At 44.4% G+C, this 22,202-nt stretch overlaps 1 protein-coding gene and 1 long non-coding RNA gene across 12 annotated transcripts in view; one reads left to right on the top strand and one right to left on the bottom strand.

Moving 5' to 3' along the window:
* Positions 1-22,202, bottom strand: part of KAZN (kazrin, periplakin interacting protein) — a 725,211-nt gene that overhangs the window by 339,632 nt on the left and 363,377 nt on the right. The gene's annotated exons all lie outside the window — the stretch shown is intronic.
* On the top strand, positions 4,317-6,157 carry LOC120387713. Its single transcript, XR_005590305.1, has 2 exons — positions 4,317-4,944; positions 5,908-6,157. It is a non-coding gene; the product is annotated as an uncharacterized LOC120387713 (long non-coding RNA).

Genomic DNA, 22,202 nt, shown 5'->3' on the forward strand with positions numbered 1-22,202 from the left:
ACAGCCCAGAGCAAATTAATGCTGTTTCCGCGTATAGAACTGGCTTGCTTGGGTTCTCATGCCACTGAGTGAAGCTTCCTCTAAGGATGGAGCAGCAGCAGGGAGAACACACTCATCACACTACCAGACCGGTTGGGAGGCAATGTGGAGGTGAGGATCTGTTTTGTAGATGATCCTGGCCTCCACAGCCACTCGAGTATGGGGTATGTCTACAAAATTCAGGGCCCATCCCTTGCATGTGGCATGGGAGGGGTGATCTCAGTCTATTTCCCAGGAGGCACGTTCACAATACACCCTGCCACCATAACCGGCCCCTTACTGGCAACTGCAGCAGAAAGGCTAAGGATCGGGCCGTGGAAACAGAACTACCTCTTCAGCCATGGATGGGTTCACTGCAGGAAAAGGTTGGGGTGCTGGCAGGAGGGGAAGAAAGGCGGTTTGCACTGTGTCTGCCAATGATGTCCTGACTCCACCAGTAAATAGAGTGCTCCCGTCTTCAGGATTGTCAGTCTGGTACTTTTCATAAGTATAGACGTTGCCACATTACTTGACCCTTAAAGTCTTCATGCAACAAATAAAAAAGGTATGCGCCTGCCGATGCACTTTCCAAACTACTGATGATATGAAGCTTCTCACTGTTCTCTCTGTTTTGCAGGCTCATTCTCTTAGCCTTCATTTTTGTTTTCCAAATTCTCCATATTGCGTTACCATACTGTATCCTTTGAGCTGGTATCCTCTCCTGCTAACATAGCATCGTGAGCAAGTTCCCTCCTGACCCAGTGAGTAGAAAGCATTCCACTTCAGCTGGCTATGAAACATACTAAAGAGCTTCAGGCTTCCTTTCAACAAGTTTCTCCTTGGAGGTAGCACAGACGGAGGAGCTGCACGATGGTGCAGTTGATGGAAAAGTGATGGCGGTGGACTCAACCTTTATTTCAGGATGGGAAGAAAAGTGTGGCCGAAACAGAGATGAGGAAACTAGGATGCACAGGATCAGATTCTTCACAAGATCTTTAGAAAATGAGGGTGAGAATCCCAGTGTTGCTAGCATCAATTAATGTGTCTGTTACCATAGTGGCTAGAGGTCCTAGCAGAAACTGGGCCCCACTCGCCTAGGTACTGTACAGATACATACTAAAAGACAGTCCTTGCCCCCCCAAAGAGCTTCCGGTCTAAGATAAAGGTGGGAGGCGAAACAAAGGCACAGAGAGGGGAAGTTACTTGTCACACAGCAAGTCACTGGCCGAGCTTGGAAGTCTCCTGACTCCCAGTCAATGCCTTATCCATGGACCACACAGCTTTGCACAATTCTCACATTTGCACGTGCAGATGGGGGGCCTACAAACAACGGGCCAGACAGGTGTGTGCAAAAGGAGATCCTCCCCCATGCTCAAGTCCAGGGGTGAGGGAGAAATGCTGTCCCTCATACTCCACTGGGAGGTAACCAGCCAAGAGAGATTGAGAGGAAGAAGAGCCATGACACAACCACACCTAACCTGAGCAGAAAGGAGACTGCAGCGTGCTTTCCCCTCTGCGTGCGTGTGCTCACACACTTTCTGGGAAATGTAAGCTTTTATTTTAATATCACTTTCTCCTGAAAAACAGACCCTTCTGGAAGGCGCTGCTAGGGACATGGCAGGGGAACCAAGCCTTTTAAAACCATTCATCATGCAAACAGCTCACTTAGTACTGCTGAGCTGAAAGCCAGATTTCCAGGTATGCAAATAAAGATAACTGAGGGAGGAACAGCAAGTAAATGTGCATCCAAGTCTGGCTAATGAAGAACTCAGGTGATAAGTGCCCCAGATCCAGTGGACAGAAATGAAAAAGCGTCACAATGGGAGAGATTGCAGCTGATGGGTCCCTGCCCTTCCTTACATTCACCAGCTGACAGAAGTTCTTGCTCTCAGGTTCCATAGGGCCTTACTCGAAGACAGTGGGTCTCCAACTTTTTTACTGGTGATCCCTTTCACACAGCAAGACTCTGAGTGTGACCCGCCTAATAAACTAAACACACTTTTAAATATATTTAACACCGTTATAAATGCTGGAGGCAAGCGGGGTTTGGGGTGGAGGTTGACAGTTTGAGAACCCCTGTTTGAGAACCCCTGCTCTAAGAGGATCTCAAAGCACTTTAAAACATTGGGATTGAATTCGTCCCAATGCAGAGGATCTGCACAAAGCCTTATCTATCATATAACCCTGTAAGATAAGGCTTAAATGCAGCACAGAGCTATGCATGGGAACTCGGCGCTGTGATGCACTGTGTCATTCGTTCGGCCTCACAACAACTCCATTTTACAAATGGGGAAACTGAGGCACAGCGTGGTTATATAATTACTGAAGGTCATACAGGTCATTGGCAGAGCAAGACATGGAATCTTGACATTGCCTTGATCTCCTGACTCCCAACCCTGGATTTTAGCCACCAAACCATAACAACCTTGCCATGACCTACTGTAAATTTCACCAGTAAAAATTAAATCTCTGGGGATGAGCTACTGTGATGGAACTTTCTTATATGTCCTTTAAAATATTCCAGAAGGGTTGCTAATGCTGGATAAACTTCAGAAGATACAGAGTCTGATCGGGAAAGGAGACAACACTTCGGATGCTTATCAGAACTATCCACAACTCTAGAGTCATCAATATCTGGCTAGAAATATCGCCAAGAACAGTCTGTCCAGTGGTGTTTCAGCACTTTTTTCCTAGATGCAGAACTGCAGAGTTGCATGGGTAATCCATGCTGGCAGAGTCCGAGTCTTTGCCCCCTAGAGTTTAGACCAGTCTGCTATCGCCTCCAAGCTATTAAATCTGTGTCAGAGATTCAGTAGTCTCAGGTTTGATCCCTGCAGATGACCCAGATGGTGGTGTCGTTACACATGAAAAATAACTGGAAATTAACAACAATGAATTGAACGTTACAAAACCTTCAAAGTTCAATTCTAGAAACAAACAGTGGTTCAGTGTAGTATTTTCCCCAATGCCAGCATTCAAGGTCAAATGGAAAAATATATATCTTTGTAGTTTTGCATTTAAGTCTATTGTTAGCATTGTTATGTTAATATCATCAACAGAATCACTATGTTAATGCTGGTTTTTAAACACTGCCATAGCTGTCAAAGAATAATTTTAATGCACCGGAAAAATAAAATCAGTTCACACCTTGATCTGTAATTAATGCCCTTCAGGAAATATCTATGTAAGGAGGTCCCTTGGCTTTTTTTGCATGTAATGGCAAGCTGAATGCAAGAGATCCCATATGGAAGGCATACTTAGCTTCCAAGTGTTGAGTGCATATAGGATTGGCTCATTTTTATATGCCTTTAAATAAAATCAATAACGTGTTAGTACAAAAAGTGGTAAAAAAAAGTTATAAGGGGAATTTTGGTTGCTGAATATGTTCGGCTTCCAATCCTGCATGTGTAACCCACACACCTCCTGGGTGTGGTGTTCTGTCCCATGTAGTAGCACCGAGACTGCTTACAGAAAGAGATTAATGAATCAGCTCTACAGCCTCAGCGAAGGGCCATATGGCTTTTAGCTCATGCAGTAGAGACTCCTGCACTAAACTCCCGAGGGCCCAGGTTCAATCCTACTCGCTGACGACTGGGGTCTGTCGGCGTTACACACGGTTACTCCTGTGAGCAAGGGACTGCAGGATCAGGCCTTTGAAGAGTATATTGCAAATTAAGCTTTCAAAAATGAAGACGATGGTTACATATAAGAAAAATCATGGCACACGACTGGCTGACAACTGACACGTTGTTATGTTTCTGTCACTCACTTCCAGGGAGTGGAACAATACTTGGGTCTGAAGCAATGTCAGCCAATCAGATTGCATGCGGAGATAAGTGCTTCCTGCCAGGCTGCAGCTGAATTCAGTGAGCTTAGACGTGGGGAGCGGAGAGCACAAGTTTACCAGGGCCTCTAACTTCACACACTGGCATACAATGAAAAATGGTTACACTTTTTATATTCATGGCCACAGTGGAGAGACTACTGCATACTTCAAAGGAGAAGATTCACAACACTGTACATGTAACAATACACTGATCGACTTCATGAGTCAGTGAACATTGAGATGCACTGCCCTTCATCTGTCTCGAAGGGCAACCACTCCAAACCGAGTGGTCCCACTGAGTAAAGCTACTCAGGCGTATATGTGTATGCAAGACCGGGCCACACATTTGTTCTCCATCTCAGCCGAAGTGAATATCTGCGGCTTCTCATTGTGATGTCATGCAGCTGCCTAATTCTTGGGGAATTCTTATTATGATGCCTAGCTTTCATACAGCACTTTGCATCTACAGATCTCAAAGCCCTTTAACAAAAGAGTAAGTATCTTTGTCATCATTTCACAGGTTGGGAAAATAAGCAACTTGTCCAAGGTCACACACACAGCATGCCAGTGGCAGGGCTGGGAACAGAATCCAGGTCTCCTGTGTCCCAGTTTATTGCCAATAACCAACCTTGGGGCAAAAAACCCTCACCAAAATCTGCTCCATGGAAAATACTGTAGCATATGGACAAGTTAACGGGTTATTGGAAGGCAAACACAGTAGGAGAAAGCCCTAATGCATTCATCTCAGATGTACATCTCTAGAGAAGAAAATAAATGGGATGTTACTGTAGGATCTGATCCCTTATTCGCAAGGAGTGCTCCCTACTCATTTGAGTAGTTCTGTTAGCTCTGAAGACTGCTACCGACAGTAAGAACTGCCGAACTAGGGCCATCAGTTGTAGCGTTAGAGGAATGAAACATACATCAAAACACGAATAACCACCACCCAGAGTATTACATGCTCTCTGAAATATATGTCAGCACACCTTGCAGAAGATCTAACTGCACTGGAGGGACCATCATTCATGGCAAGCAGATGATACCAGAATAGCTGAAAGGAGCTGGGAAGACAGATACCCCATACTTCCAGTGGAGAGACGGTAAGATTTGTTTTTCGCAGAATAAGGAAAATTTGTTGTTACTGAAGAAAACGAGCACTGGCATGGTTTATCATCGCTGATGGGACTGCTCATTGTAATATGACCACCCATGGAGCGCACAAGCAAACAGCCGCACTCATCAGGTATAACATGCTGTAGAAATGAACTGAGATGCTTGGGCTTTTTTATCACAGGAAATAATCTTCAGTCCAGCAATCAACAAGTCAATATAGCAATATTATGGCGCCAATATGAGAGACGCTCAAACCTCATGGTTTAAGGTTCAGTTTGACTCTAGGGTTGGAGTGTTTAGAAGGGCTCAGCGGCCACAAAATGAGGCCAGATTTGAAGAAGAAGAAGAAGAAGGGGGTGGGAGCTCACAACCCAGCATTTCCCATTGAGAAAAACAGGAGTTCAGTTCTTGTAAAAATCTGGCCACTTCATGTAGGTACCAACATGCGGAGCTGAACTCTTTGGAAAATCCAACCCCAACTTGTGGTTTCTAAAAATTCTGGCCCCCATTGATCCAAAATGAAAAAAAAAATCTTTAGCAAATAAAACAAGCAATGATACTGACCTACTTCACAGGGGGTTGTCAGACTAGTTAGTGTTTGCAAAGCATGCTGAGTTCCTTGCATGACTACGGGAAGGCATCGGCTTGAGCCTCTTCCAGCAGAAGTTAGGGGCAAAGCTCACACTGACCACAGTAAAATGGAGTCAGGCTCCAAGGCCTTGAGGAACAGCTTCCACTGGAATAGTGAGGCTCTCTGGAAGTGAGAAAAGGTACCCCTGGCATGTGTGGCTGGGGTACTGGGAACAGTCCAAGGTCAGATAGTGTAGTCCAGCCTTGAGGACAGAAATACAAACTCAGTAATGGCAACAGGATGTCAAGAATGAAGTGCTCTGTAGGCCCGTGTGAATCATACCGATACTTGTCTTTCCAATCATCTGTTTTATGCGCAGTGCTGCATTTAAGATACTCGAGATCCACGCCTCAGTAATTACGGAGAACCCACCCCAGGCAAGGCTACAGCAGATAATTCCAAACCTGAGGACTGATTCATTATAAAACTGGGTTGCAAATACAAACTGATGTCAAGTTCCGTGCTTTGCTTCCGGGTTTGTCCCACTACCCTGCATCTATTGTATAATTTATCGAAACACAACCAGCAGTGCACTACTGAGACATGCAGTAAAACAAGCCCTGATCACATTTACGGCTGAATTCTTGCTACATCTTCTTCCGGAATCTAAACACAGTAGCAATTGTAAGAGATTTTCTATAGGGGAATGAATTGTCAAATGAGTGACAGTCTAGTTCAGTCTCTCTCTTCACTGCCCATATCCTTCCAATCTGGGGAAAGGGGAGTACGAACACTACACATTTTTACGAAGTGTAAATTAGAGGCACTCAGCATGAGTCAGGATCTGACCTTAATATTAATAGAGCGCCGGCGTTTAGAGTACCAGACTTGCCTATGCATCTGCTTTTCTAGTCAGTGCACCCACCATTGAAGCATCTGGGCACCATATTCAAAATGAAAGGTCACCATTACATCTATCCTCCCCCATGTTCAGCTGCCTTCTCCAGTGAGATTAGTCTTGGTGACTGTAACCCAAGGAGAAACAATGCAGGGATGTTCCGCTGCTCTCTTATCAGGGAAAGGCCTGTTACAGAGCTGGCTCCACTTGTATGTGCAGAGAAGCTCCTGATCATTGTTTAAATGGCAGACTATGGAGACTGAAATTAAGAACAATCAACTCAGGTCTTACTAAGCTTCAGGAGGCTTCTCGTGAGGGAGATGCAAATGAAAAAAGAATCTGTTCAGCCAGTTGCCACGTCCCATAAGAGCCCATTTCGCTGATGGTCTCCGTCCAGGTTCTAAAAGACAGACAGTCACATCGCTAAGAAACCCACCACCACCACCGTTGTCACCAATTAGCTCCCTCGTTGGCAATCTCCGCAGAGGCACCAAGGACAAAGTGGACAAGGCTGGGATTTCCACGGGGGCCTAAGGGAATGAAGTACCCGACTCTCTTTTAATCGAATGTAATTTCAATGGGTGCCTTATTCCCTTAGACCCCATGTGAAATTCCAGCCTGAACAATTCTTCAACATCACAGAGATGGGGCCCTTCAGAACAGGGCTGAGGCCCCGTGGTGCGGAAACTTATATTGCCAATGCCCTTCAGTGCCTGGTCTGTGGGTAGTAATAATAATAGCTAGTACTTCACAAAAGAGGTCAGTATAGCTATCCCCATTTTACAGATGGAGAAACTAAGGCACAGAAGAGACTTGCCCAAGATCAGCAAATGAGTGACAGAGCTGTGGAAAGAGCCCACGTCTCCTGACTCCCAGTCCAGTGCTCTGTCCATCAGGCCACACTAAAGAGCTTTATGAAAACTAAACTATCCAAAATAAATAGTCGCTCCCGAGTATCTGGGCCAAAATCATTTGTTGAGAAGTACTGTGCACTGGAACAGAAAGCCTCACATGCGAAGCTTCCACAAAGCTCTCCCCTCTCAGAAGTGTTTTATGATGTCATTTATCTGAGCAAAAGAACAGGCTTTAATCAGCCAGCAGAACCACAAAGAAATAGAGTATTTATAGGTAGCTGCGGCCAGTTACCAAACAAGATGAAATCCTCATAGGAGGCTATTAAGGAGATTGCTGGATTTTCTCTCCGCCGGGCAAACAAGATTATCTGTAACAAGCTTATCGACTTGGAAAAAAAAAAAAATCAGAGCAATGATGAGATAGTTTTGAAAGATAATTAATGATAGATGTGGGGGTGGAGGCGACGGGAATAACAGTTGCGTAACAATTGGAAAGGGACTCCATAAACATAAGTCTTCATGTGTGATGAGACACAAGGATATTACGTGACCCATTATATCGTCAGGGAAGGAAACAGTATGTAAAGATGCTTACAGTGCTTCGTTGCTGCGACTTCCCAAAACCAGAACTGCTTTTATCGCCTTTAAAATTCAAAGAAGGAAAAATCCCTTGCGAGTAGGTTTGGTAACCATTAGCTTTAACTGATCTGGATCAAAACAAGATTCCACCAGCATCAATTAAACTTTCCATATAGCATAACAGCGTTGCCTTTATACAGAGCTACCGTGATGTTTGCCAGCAGGAGGGCTATTCTTGCGAAAGGTATGCTCCAGGGCCAGTTGAAGTCAATGGCAAAACTCCCACAGACGTCAGTGGATACAGAAGCAGACCTAAGAAGGATGGTCCTGTGGTTAAAGCACTGGACTGGGACTCAGGGAATCTGGGTTCAAGTCCCAGGGCTCCGTGTATGACCCTCGTCCAATCACGCTACCTCAGCGTCCCATTTGTAAAATGGGAACAATGTTTCATTTCTCCAACTTTTATTCCGCCTTGAGGATTTGGACTGTAAGCTCCTCGGGGCAGGGACTGGTGCTCACTAGGTGTTTATGTGGTGCCTAGCATTATGGGGACCCAATTCTGAGGGAGGCCTCTAAGCAGCACCATAACACAAATAACAATCTGCTTCCCCAAGATGCTGAGCACTATCAACTACAATATCTCATAGGACCCGGATCCTTAGGAATTAATGCTCAGCACCACCCAAGGATGCAATCAGAAACTCTCAGGACGCAGTCAGTGCCAGAGTTTGACAAGAAAAGAGTGGAAAGTAGAAAGGGATTTTAAAAGTTCTACAGATACTGTTACTAAACTGGCAAGGTTTCTCTCTCCCAGAATGATTCTCAATACTTTCTCACCTGGAATTAAAAAAAAGCATCTCTCACAATGCAGATAAAATAGAAAAGCTCAACCAGAGATTGTTGTTGAACTGATTGGTTTAAGGACATGGCATTTTTGAAGATTTCCACTGGGAAATCTTCCAAAACGGATGTGCTCTCTCTACCGGGACTTTCCCCAACTTTTTGTCTGTTTGTTTCGGAATAATTATAATCTGCCTCGGGTCAAATTCAAACGTTTGCTACAGTGAAAATACATTCTCTTTCACTGGGGAAGCACAGCTTAATCAGCGTTCTGATATCTGTGGCGTAACTGATGCCTTTCAGACCATAATCAAAGTGACATGGGGAAATATTTCACTTCATTCTGTCTTGGCCCTCCGTGGATTCTAATCCCCCAGGGACCCATGAATACATGGGCCAAACTGCTCTCCTTCCAGGATGGGAGTTGATACAATCTCCCTTTCTCCACTGCCTCCACCTGTCTCCAAATTCAAGTCAGACCTGGCTCACTGCGTCTAACTTCTCTGGTCCCATCCACTCTCCTGTCCACCTAAGTCAGTTCCATGTCTCTCCCTCTTGGTACCCGTATAGTTCCCGTCTGAGCACCTCACTCTTTGTTTGTTTTATGGCAACGGCTCGGAGCCCCAGTCAAGGATTAGGACCCCACTGTACTCGGTGCTGCGCAAACACAGCAAAAAGATGGTCACTGACAATATAAAAATAATGAATTTAACCTCACAACACCCTATTACAGCTGGGAAGCTGGGACACAGGGAAATAATGGACTGATCTGCTTAAGGTCACGCTGGGAGTCAGTGGTAGAATGAGGAATGGAACCCAGATCTGGGAACTGAGATCCAGTCTAATGCCTACCATAAGGCCATCAGTGCTGGCCTCTTCTGTCCCGTCCCAGAGACCCCTGAGAGTTGGGGTTCCACTTCCACTTATAGTGCATCATCCAGCCATCTGGACTTTTCTACCCCTCCAACCTGCTAACTTCCTTCTCCACTCTTTAAACCTTGTCTTCTGGTATCCTCTCCCCACCCCTTCACTGCCAGTTGGAAGGGGTCCAACCACAAACATTGAGCTCCGTGTTGACATCTCAGCAGAAGGAGGCAAGGAAGGCGAGGGAGGGGAAGAGTCTCACACTGCTCACAAATGGCATCTGAGTGACGCGAAGGGGCTCCAGAATGAATGCCTTCTGGCCATTCGAATCCCAAAAGGACAAATCACACTGAGACGGGGCCTTCACAAAGGGTGCAGAGAGGACCCCGCTGCACCAAAAGAAAGGAAGGAAGAATCTCCTCTAGTGTTTTATCACGTGTCACATGCAAGCTGATCGGGAGACGCATCATCTGAATCTGATCTCTAATGCAAGACACTAGGCACTTTTGGGGGCAGTAAAATAAAAAGTAACAACAGAATCATAGAAATGTCGGGCTGGAAGGACCTCAAGAGATCATCAGTCCAGCCCTCTATGCTGAGGCAGGATTAAGTATATCTAGACCAACCCTGAGAGGTGTTTGTCTAATCAGTTTTTAAAAACCTCCAATGATGGGGATTCCACAGCTCCCTAGATAAGTGCTAACTATCCTTAGAATTAGGAAGTTTCTCCTAATATCCAGTCTAAATCTCCCTTGCTGCAAACTAAGCCAATGACTTCTTGTTCTCCATTTCCACCGAGAGTAGGACAACTGATCACCATCCTCTGTATACCAACCTTTTACATATGTGAAGACTGTTACTGTGTCCCTGCATGGTAATTCTCCTCATGGTCTTCATGCACTGAGTCCCTGATGGGTTAAAAAAACCTGAGCTACATCAGGAAGTTGGATAGATCACCCAGAATAACCAGAACCGGCCCTTCATGCTTGATTAAGAAAAACGTGATGGCTTTATTTCTCATGCTTTAACCATCACCCAGGGCTATGCAAGTTGCAAAGCTGCACTTTTGACAGCAAATATGAATGTAGAGCACTTAAATAATTTATCTGGATGGTAGAGAAACAGTTACATAACTTATTCATCCATCTCCTTATCAACAGAACAGATAAAATGTCACTTATTTGAGGCTCAGAGTACCAGAAAGTCTGGAAACATGGGCACTGGTGAAAAGGTTGCATAGTGAAAAACAATGACATTTTTTAAAATGCAGTTAAGAAAAAGCAATTGTCCAGCACATTTGCTGATAACCTAATAGACAGAAAATAGATACAATTACTTCTGTCCATTAAAATTATTTTGCTATCATCTCGGTCCTTTCACTTCGCTCTGTCTCATTGCAACTGGTTACGCTGATACCGAATGTGCCAAGTGCCTAGAATCTTAAACAACTCTAACGGCTGCTTGCAGGAAGTCCAAAGATACAAATCCACATTTTTCCCAGTTTTCTATTGTTACCTTCACATTTTCCTAGACAGTTCACTGCTAGCCTCCGTCTGTCTCAGTAGATGAGGAAGTATTGCCTGTCTAATGGCTAGGCCAGGGGATTGATCCCAACTTTTGGCTGCTATTATCAGCGTCTGCCATAGACTCTGTTTATGACCGTGGGCAAATCACTTAACCTGTCCATGCCTCAGTTTAATCCCATCAGGAGCTAGAGCCAAGATCAGGGAAGTGGACATCTTTCCATTGATTTCAATGGTCTTTGGATCAAGCTCCTGAACAATGTACCTCCCAAAGCTAGTGTGAAGCTTAATTCATTCGCATTTGTGAAGTGCTTTGAGATCCTTGAATGAACTATGCCAAAGTGCAATGTGGTATTATTAATGCCAACAGAATGAGACATACATGCTTAATGCTTCAGTCTGAAGCATGTGTAGTAAGGGCTTGTGAATGAGGATACTCAAACATCCCTAAAGGAACATCGCTCAAGACTTTTACAAAATGTTAATTCAATCAATTTTTAAAAAATGCCCATCCAGCAATGTGGAAGAGGGACAATACAAAGCCCTTTGAAGCCAGTGAAGAAGTTCCCATTCATCTTAATGGGTTTTGGATCTGCCTGGGTATGTCTGGGGTGGTGGGGGGAGGGAAGAGACCAGAAATTGTAACATTCAAGTTTGAAGCTGATGAGAAAGGAGACAACAAAAGTGATTTTCTGCTGCATCACGGCGGTACAAGAGCAGAGTTTTCTGTTGCTGGTAACCAGTGCAGAATAGCACCGTCTGCATCCTTCTCTCAGCCAGCCAGCCCCAATCATGCAAACAGTAATCACATTATCCAGATTATCGCACTATACTCCACAATGCGCCTGCACTGGGACTTGGATTTACTATAACAGGGGTGCAGGCGGAGGGAGGTTAAGCAAAACACTTTGGGGGAGAAAAAGGCTCATTTTCCCCTCAACTGGGAAACAGTGGCCAGAACACCGCTGCGAGAGCTTTCTGAAAGAGCGGCAATTCAAATCCAATTAAAAAAACAACAAAGATTTTCAGTCTCACTAACCCTAGGAGGAATCCAAATTAAAAACGAAGGCAGACAGGCAAAGCCCTAGAAGAAGATAAATGAACAACAAGTTAGCGTGTTAAGGAGATGCCCCGTCACTCAGCCACCCTGGATGCGATACTGAGACAGCGCTCAGTATCACAGCACAGCATTAATTCCACCAGGGTTTGACCATAGGGCAGCTATTCAGCAAAGAATCCCTCCTGGAATCGCTGACAATGGAAAATGAAATTCTAGTTAATACACGTTTCGTCCCAGCACCATGTTGAAATGAAGTAAATCTTTAAATAAAAGGAACACCATGAACGACGAGTCTGAGTCTGTTCTATGCGTCTGAGACTTTCCATTCATTACAGATGTTCATCGGCGTCTCCTCTCAAGTGGAGGTTCTCTTTTATGTCCATACAACAGCAGCAGTAACGGTCAGTTTCCTCTCCCACACCATCCCCCGTGGGAGAGGCGTTCAACTTTCAAGGACCATTCAATTCCTGGGCCTGCCTCCTGTGACTACCACAAAAGGTACCAACTAATTGTGATCTGGGCACCAGCCCACCGAGAACTGGATTGTTCCAAACCACTTATTTCACAGAGGCTCCTGTGAAGCCTCTGAAGGTAACAGTTTGCCCCCTACAATTATACCCTGATTTTAGTGCAGAGAACAGTCCTTAAGAGGGAAATCACTAGGGCTGAGATTTTCACAGCCACTCAGGGGCTTTAATGGGAAGTGAGCAACCAAATCTCTTGGGCCTTCTCTGAAAATCTCTAATCTCAGCGCCAGGTACGGAGGGCCTGATTCTGTTCTCACATGGGCAGAGGCCCGGAGTAACTCCACTGAATTTGATGGACCAATGTAAAAGCAGTAGGAGAACAGAATCAGGCCTGAAGTGCATGGGAAGACTGGTGTAGCCAACGATTGCCTTACGGACGTCAGGATTTTTCCTTGGGAAATAATTCTGGATCTGTAGAAACGCTGGCCGCAGCCTACGCGCAGTCACAGGAAGATGCACAGTGTTCTCCACTATTATTTCTCTGGTGCAATAGGTTTCGACTTCATCCTGTTTCCTTTGGCCTCAGATCAAGCAGGCTTCTCACAGGAATTTTCCATGATCCTGTGGCAAACTCCCCAGAACAATCCAGTCCCTTAACTGACTTGCACTCTGACCTCCTCTGTAGAAGAATCGAGACACGAAACACAAGCTTCCTTCAGTGAAACTTAATTTTCCAAAAATTGAAGAAGTTCAGGCAACAACGGGCAATATTATAAAGCTACATGGGAGGTGATGCATGTCACCAGGCTCAACTGCTCTCTCTGCTCATCACGGTGATTTTTTTTGGATTGGTGATCTCTTGCAACTTCTAGAGTCAACCCTCCCTACCCCCACCATGATCATCAGTGATGAGGCTCCTGAGCAGTCCTCCTCGGAGACTCCTGAGGGCCTCAAATGACATCCCTCTACTGTTTTTTTCCCCAGCACACTCCAATAACTTTCCCCATGCAGCCTCTGCTGTGATATTAGGGACAGTACTTTTAAGGGCTGAGCTTCCAGGCGAAAGGCTATGAAGCTCTTGTTATGCTCAGTCAGTTGGAATCAGACACAGTATAAAGCAGAGTTCTTGCAAGCACCTTGAATACCGAGTGACCACTGAACATCACATCTGCAACCATCCCACAATCTCTCCTATGGAGCGAATCTTTGATGTCACCTGACTATTGCCTTGCTTGGATTGGAGCTCCACGAAGCACCACATAAATTGGGATATGAACAGAGCTTGATCCACAGCCCGCTTACACCAACGGGAGTCTTTCCACTGACTTCAGTGGACTCTGGATCAGTTCCTTAATCAGGAAACACATTTATTCAGAAGGAGTCCTAGGAAGCAGATTTGAACCCCAGGACACTTAACTGCAAAGATGGCTGATTAATGAGGATATCTTCAAATGACCGGTGATTAAAAGATCTTTTGTATCTGTCGCAGTCTGATTCTGCCTATTTGCTTATAGCATAGTTCCAAGTCTGTCCACAGCTCTGATACAGGCTGAAAAAGCCTATTGTGCCACCACCGTCTCTTCTCAGATGATACTTAGCATCGTTCCATGCCAACTACATTTGCTGTATCCACAAGCCAGGCACCTCCCAGGTGTTCTTGTTCAATCCCTACCCCAGTGCAGATACTGCCTCCTCTGATCACCAGAAATATTTCCAGCAACACTGGGCTTTGGCATTACCAAGACACATGCATTTCTATTAGAGTGGTGTCTTCTGTTGAAGCAAGGATTGCTTTTCATGGGGTCGAAAGACGTCTGCCAATAAAAACAAGCCAATTAAGAGGAATGTACCATATCTGGTGGGAATGATGCAATGATTTGTGTTTTATTTCCAGTAGTCAGGGGTTGAATAATGAAAGACAGCTCAGCTATAGCTACAGAGTTAAATTTCTTTTTTACTGCATGGACCATAACTGAAAAAAACCCATCTTCTCCAAAAAGGTATGTTCTTCCCACATGCTTAAGCAAGTCACGGTGTAGAAATAATTCTACTAGTCTGGGCCATATTGGGCTATTACACGGCAACACCAATACATCTCAGCTCTTTGATATTTATATTTGATTCCTAATGTACTGAGAGGTTTTCCCTCCTGCTGACGCAGATCAAATCAAATAACTCAAGCTGAAAAGGTGAGAATGTGACCGTAATTATATATCCTGGAGACACAAAAAGTTCTGCATCCAAGGTGATGTGTGGCTATATTATGTGTGCGGAATGCAGGTAAGAGCAAAAAAGTTCTCCCAGGGACATGGAGCTCTCAGTGCACAAAGCACACATTGTCCAGCAGTGCAATTCGGTGCTGGGTAATTAACTCTGGGAAAAGCGACAGTTCTTTATTTTGTGCAGGAGGAGAGTCAGTCTATGATAACTGAGAAAGCTACCTTGGGGTTTGTCCATTCTGATCCAGTTCGTGTTCTTATCCCCCTGAGCTCTCCGGCTTTCACTGCCACGCTCCACCCTGGGGTGTAGAGGCATGAAAGTGCAGCAGCAAAGAGCCTCAAAAGATCAGGGCTGACTACCAAGCTACTTTCTGGAGATTTTTTTTTTTTTAAGATGTATGCATCTGAAATAAGGAATGGTGAAAGAAAATAAGCACCCTGACTTTGGAAAGCATGGTGCATTATAGTAAGGAGCATCAGACCCTAAATCTCTGTATGACAGAGCAACAGAAGAGGGTAAAGATCATAGGAGTAAGAAGAGAAACCATGAATTCCACCATTCGGTTTCAAGGAGAGAGAAATGATATTGCACAAATGTCATGTAACAACAGTGCCACAAAGAGCGGTCTTCTCCAGGCTACCCATGCACCTTGGGCAAGCGCTGAGGCAACCTGAGTAGAGCAGGGATCCAGTGTAAACGCGTCGCCTTATTTACTCTCTGATTTTATAAAAACATGGGGATCAAGGTGGTCTCTGGGCACACACAGGCTGAGATTTTCTATTAATTCTGATGGGAATTGGCCCTCCCAAATCTCTTTGGGCTTCCTCCTGCAAGGAGCTCATCACTCTGGCCCCAATCCAGCAGAACACTTAAGCACATGCTTAATTTAAAGCACGAGTGGTTCAGTTTACTTCAACAGGATTTACTCACATGCTTAATTTTAAACATGTGTTTAAAGTGCTTTGCTGGGTCCCAGCCAGATGCTCAGCGCACTGCAGGATCAAGTCCTTTGGCAGCTTTTAAAAATCTCAGCCTCAAACATTTAGTTTAAAAAAAAAAATAATTATGTAATCGATCAATGGTCAATGTAAACAAACAGACCCTGCTTCAAAATAATTGAGATTATTTAATCTCCTGAGTCCAAATCCACAGCTCTAACCAATGAATCATGGTCAAAGCGTTGCCAGTTCTTGTGATTTGATCACAAGTATCATGATGTATAGTATGTTTATTTAAAACCCCAGCTCCTGGACTCATGAGAATTTCAAAATAAATAGTAAAGAAAAAAGTTTCTAGCCCTCATAGTTTTGAAGGAAGTTTGAAAACATGACCCAAGTGCCCCCTAAAGGTTCAAAAGGTAAAGAAAAATAAACCAACTTTTTATTATTTTTTTTAAATCTCAAGATTTTTACGCTAATCTACTGCTTTTTGGGGAGCAAGACTCCTGTTTTTTGAAGTCAGGGGATTGGCAGCCCTGCACTCAGTCAGATATAGCAGAATAGCTCAGCACTGGTTTGCAGCCTCGTTTGGCCACTCTTACTTATCTTTATATTAAATTCCACCTTCAGAACTTAATGGGAGCCAAACACACCCAGTTAACCTCCCACGTAACTCCTGACAACGGAGTGACACCAGGGGATGGATTTGGAGAATTTGAAGAAACACATCGGCAGCCAGCACCTAAGAAACACCTCTATGGATTGCATTATATCTAGACATGCACATATATTCCGTAGAAACCTGAGGGCCTGATTCTCGGATTCTTTGTTGTCCTACCGTATGGCACTCATAAGCCACAGTCATAAAGAAGAGACGAGAGATCAGTGCAACAGGGATTTTTATCGTTATGATTATTTTACTGTATTTGTATAAACGGTAGTACCTGGGGATGCCAACGGAGGCCGGGGGCCATTGTGTTAGGTGCTGTATGAAAAGAGAGAGAGATGGCCACTGCCTTAAAGAGCTTATTCCCTAAATAGACAGGACAGAGTCTGTTTATTAGTGTTCTGCGCACACTTTACACTGTCTAGAGCAACGGATAATCAGGTCGTCAATCTTTTCAAACATTTTTATTTGTTTCTCTGTTTAAAACTATTTCAACGCCCTCAATCTTTCTGTCAGGAGCAGAACATTCAGTAATTCAAGGGGGTGGGGGGAGGGGGAAGAATCACATCACCTGAACCACTCTATTGGAAATCAAAGTACTGAGGGATCCGACCACATATTAATCTGTGCTTACAAACTAATCAGCACAGACACAAAAACTCGTCTAATTATCAGACCACAGTCATTTAAATAATGAATTATATGGCCTATTAAAAAGTATGATAATAGATTGGAGGTGGAACATTTGCAATTAAGAAAAGAAAAAGTATGAGCTGAATTTGAGAAACTAATCTTACAAAACAGCCGATCTTTCCAAAGACACATCAAATGGGACGCACCTTCAAAGATTAATTATGACTCAACAAATGCAATTTGCCTGAAAAAATGACATATTTCTCTTAAGTTCTTGCTTTCACGGCTCAGCGTGCTCTCTCTTACACGCACACACACACACACCTTTTCACATCTATAAGTGAATAAACCTCAGTCTGTTTTGTTTTTTTAAACTTCAACATGTCAATTCATTTGGGGGCCTGCTTCAGTGTTCATGGCCCTGGCTCCATAGGGGAGGAAGGATGGCCAGTACAGGTGTAACTACGACAAATGATGATCATTTACTGTCTTCTTCCTGGCAGGGAACCGCAGCAGACAGGCTGTGTCCCAGCTGGCCTTCTGTGACCCTGCCACAGAGCAAAGACAGTTTCCTTCTCCCCACCACGCTTCCCACTTTCCCCAGGGGGTAGCTCAGGGGATGGAGTCCACGTGTCTGCAGGGCAAGCTTCAGCAGCAGAACGAATGGGAGGAGAGGGAAGACCTGTCACACACTAGTGTGTTGCTTGCAAGGCGGGAGACTCCTGCTAAAAGCAACGGCCCTTGACTTTCTTCTGTAGACCACACTGGGTTCATCTGCTAGCAGGGTGCTGGCACTGTCCCCCTGCCGAAGGCTGCATCTTTTCATGCCCCCTCCCCTTCCCAGGAGACCAGACCCACCTAAACCTCTGTGTATTGTACAAACGTGGCATTTTTCAGAATTTCACAGCGCTTCACGACCACTAGTGAATTAAGCCTCACAATAGCTCTCAGAGGTAGAGGAGAATTGTTACACAGAGAGAAACCGCTGCTCTAACCCTTCCCTTCAACTCTGCAGCCTGAGCCCCCGTTTCCCTGTGTAACCTGCACTGGACCAGCAAGATTAACTTCCCAAAGAAAGCACGTCAGTAAATATTCTTCTCTGCATATAACCGGTTTGTTAAATGAAACGGGAAGAGGGAAATAATGCTGCTACTGGCAAGTTTTACGGGAACCAAGGGGGCCTTTGAACACTCAATATTTGCCACTCTGCAGTGTATGCAGTCCTGTGGCATCTCCATTTTTACTTCAGAACCCCACTGTGCTACGCACTGTGCATCCAATTTAAATAGACAAGACAAGGGATAAGACGGGAAACTGAGGCACAGAGCAGTGAACTGAGTTGCCCAAGGCCACAGAGCCAGTCCGTAGCAGAGCCAGGAACAGAACTGCGTCTCCTGCCTCCCAATGCAGTGGTCTATCCACTAATCCACAATGTCACTTACTGCAAGTATTTGGATGGAGAATGATAAATTTTCACTGTAGCACATCTTTAAATGGCTGCCCCGCTCCTCTTCTCACCTTTTACACGTCTCTTACACACACACAGGGATCCACATTTTGAGTTCAAAGGCCATCCCAGTGCAAAACTAGAGCAGGTTTCCAGCATCAATCAATTGCAGAGATGTGCATCCAGCCAGGTTTGCAGCACACCTGATTTTGTATTCTATACATTGCATTATCATGCATGATTTTAAGAAAAACATTTGTTAAATCCACATGCAAAGTCCTCTTTCCCCCATCTGTTCTACTACAGGCTTGTATTTCCTCTGTTTACGGTTGAGCCGTTATTACAACCCCGAATAGGCCAATGGTAAGAACTCAATAGCTCTCAGAGGTAGAGGAGAATTGTTACACAGAGAGAAACCGCTGCTCTAACCCTTCCCTTCAACTCTGCAGCCTGAGCCCCCGTTTTCCTGTGTAACCTGCACTGGACCAGCAAGATTAACTTCCCAAAGAAAGCACGTCAGTAAATATTCTTCTCTGCATATAACCGGTTTGTTAAATGAAACGGGAAGAGGGAAATAATGCTGCTACTGGCAAGTTTTACGGGAACCAAGGGGGCCTTTGAACACTCAATATTTGCCACTCTGCAGTGTATGCAGTCCTGTGGCATCTCCATTTTTACTTCAGAACCCCACTGTGCTACGCACTGTGCATCCAATTTAAATAGACAAGACAAGGGATAAGACGGGAAACTGAGGCACAGAGCAGTGAACTGAGTTGCCCAAGGCCACAGAGCCAGTCCGTAGCAGAGCCAGGAACAGAACTGCATCTCCTGCCTCCCAATGCAGTGGTCTATCCACTAGTCCACAATGTCACTTACTGCAAGTATTTGGATGGAGAATGATAAATTTTCACTGTAGCACATCTTTAAATGGCTGCCCCGCTCCTCTTCTCACCTTTCACACGTCTCTTACACACACACAGGGATCCACATTTTGAGTTCAAAGGCCATCCCAGTGCAAAACTAGAGCAGGTTTCCAGCATCAATAAATTGCAGAGATGTGCATCCAGCCAGGTTTGCAGCACACCTGATTTTGTATTCTATACATTGCATTATCATGCATGATTTTAAGAAAAACATTTGTTAAATCCACATGCAAAGTCCTCTTTCCCCCATCTGTTCTACTACAGGCTTGTATTTCCTCTGTTTACGGTTGAGCCGTTATTACAACCCCCAATAGGCCAATGGTAAGAACTTAATAGAATTTTAAACATTTGCTCAAATGTCATAATTCACAAAAACTGAATTTTCCTTGTGGTATCCCAATGCTTCTGGCTACAGTCTGCCTATTAACCTCTCAGCTACTACAAGTACAGTAACTCTGCAAGGAACATTTTACCTGGACCAGTTTATGTGAACTTACAAAATCCAACATGTTTAAGGGAAGGAGGCTTCAAAGACCCCCAACTCTCTGACAACTCTCCAGTGGAAATAGGATAAGTGGAATTTGACTCCTTCTGGTATCCTGTTCAATCCGTCACACAGTACCATGCCTGATCCATCCTGGATGGGCAGTGGAATAGGCACCTCAGGGATAATAAAATCCATACACCACTGCTGTAGTAACTGGGAACCATTGCAATCTAGCTTAGGCTTGCAATGCATACTCTGTGGGCATGGAGGTCATTCTACTGTCTGTACAACACCTAGCACAGTGAGGCCTTAAATTCTTGAGTGGTGCCCCAGACACTCCTGGAATTCAAATGACAAACAGCAATAACACCTCAATATTTGCATTATTCCTTATGTGTCAAGGGCTTGTCTACACTTAAAACGTGACAGCAGCAAGGTGTGTTGCTGTAGCACTTCAGTGTAGATACGACCTTTGCTGATGGGTTTTCCCATCGGTGCAGGTAATCCGCCTCCGACAGGCGGTAGCTAGATCAATGGAAGAATAATTCTGTCAACCAAGCGTTGTTTAAACATAGACTTAGGTCGGCTTATGTACGCTGCTCAGGGATGTGGATTTTTCACACCCCTGAGCAAGATATATATATGCCAACCTAATTTTCTAGCATAGCCCATGCCATAGGTAACGTCATCTAGCAATGCAGTGTGATCACTGCAGCTCCCCTTGCTGACTCAGCTGGTTGCTCCTAGGACATGACAGAGGGGACCGGTGAACAGCGTGGTGCTCTCTGCCAGACCGCAGGGCACTGATCTACAGTTAAGGATGGGTACACCCAGTTTGGAGGTCAGCTCCAGTTCAGACACTCAGCTAAAACCCTCTAACACTTAGGAGGCTAAACATAATTCACAAGCACTTTAAGGCCCCTTTACACTGCTGGAGTAATCCAAAGTGGCCTTGGCATAAATGAGAATAAAATCTTGTCCACACACATGCACACGCACTGCACTAGGCAAAATTAAGGTGAGATTGTCAATCCACTGAGTTAAACCAGTTCTAAAGACTGGGTGGACATTCCTAAATCAATATAAACCCGGCCAATGTGCTTATAACTTAAGGTGATGAGGAAAAGGTTTTAGCTAAACTAAAATAAGGGTCTCCACCACACAGCTGAACTAAACTGAAGCAAACTTGTGTGTAGACAAAGCCTAAGGAACCTGGAGTCTATAAAACTGCACTGTATACCACGAGAACAAGCTCTCTTTCTCTTGTGACAGCCTCAGCCCGAGAATCTCATGAGAGACACTCCAGATTTGTTTGGAAATACACTAAGCACAGCCCGTCTTGCTATTGCAGAACTTCCAGTTAAAACCAGAAGAGAAAAGCCCCTCCCCTACTACAAAGCTATAAAGACAATCTGGTTCAAGTTCAGATCAGAAGCATCCACCTGATCTAGTTCAGTATAGGTTCTTAAACCACACTCATCACCGTAGTATCTAAGCACCTTGCAGTAGTGAACTAAGCAACATGAGTACCCATCTGTTCCACTGTTGGTTCCCCATCCTCTCTCAATGGAAAGAAAGGTGTTGCAGAAGAGTTCTTTGTTTGGAATTTTTATTTTTACACACAAACTATTGCATGTATCAGAACAAGCCAAAGCAATGTACTTTGTACTTGGTGTGGAAGGTGGTGAGAACTGTGTAATCCAAAGGGGTTTGGCCAAGCCTGGTTCTTTCCCTTAGTAATCTTCAAGATTTCTCAGCCTCAAAATCCCTCTTTCAGCTATTGGAACTGTGCATCAAGGAGAGGATAAATCACCGGTCTGTTGCTGTTTTCAAACCTCCATTTTTAGTTGTATCCTGAGCAATGTTTTCCCTTGGAAGACTTTAATGCCCGCTGAAGTCCTTGAACTATTTAAATGCAGAATGGGATCACATTCTGAAAAGCATATCCCAGAGTACAGTATTTTCTGCACCATGAAAAAAAAATATGGAGAAGACAGATGACAACTTATTGTAAAATTAAGTAAAAAAATAAATGAACAATAATGAAAAGGTTTTAGTTAAACTAAAATAAGAGTTTCCACACAATTTAAACCGAACAAATGTGTGTATAGACAAAGCCTAAGGAATCTGGAGTCTATGAAACCACACTGTATACCACATGAGAAGAAGCTCTTTCTCTTGTGACAGCCCAGTCTTCAGAACTGGTTTAACTCAACGGATTGAAAATCACTCCTTAATTTCACCTAGTGCAGTGCATGCGCACGTGTGTGGACA

Source organism: Mauremys reevesii, linkage group 21 (assembly GCF_016161935.1).
Source record: "Mauremys reevesii isolate NIE-2019 linkage group 21, ASM1616193v1, whole genome shotgun sequence".
In the NCBI taxonomy this organism is placed as follows: Eukaryota; Metazoa; Chordata; order Testudines; family Geoemydidae; genus Mauremys; species Mauremys reevesii.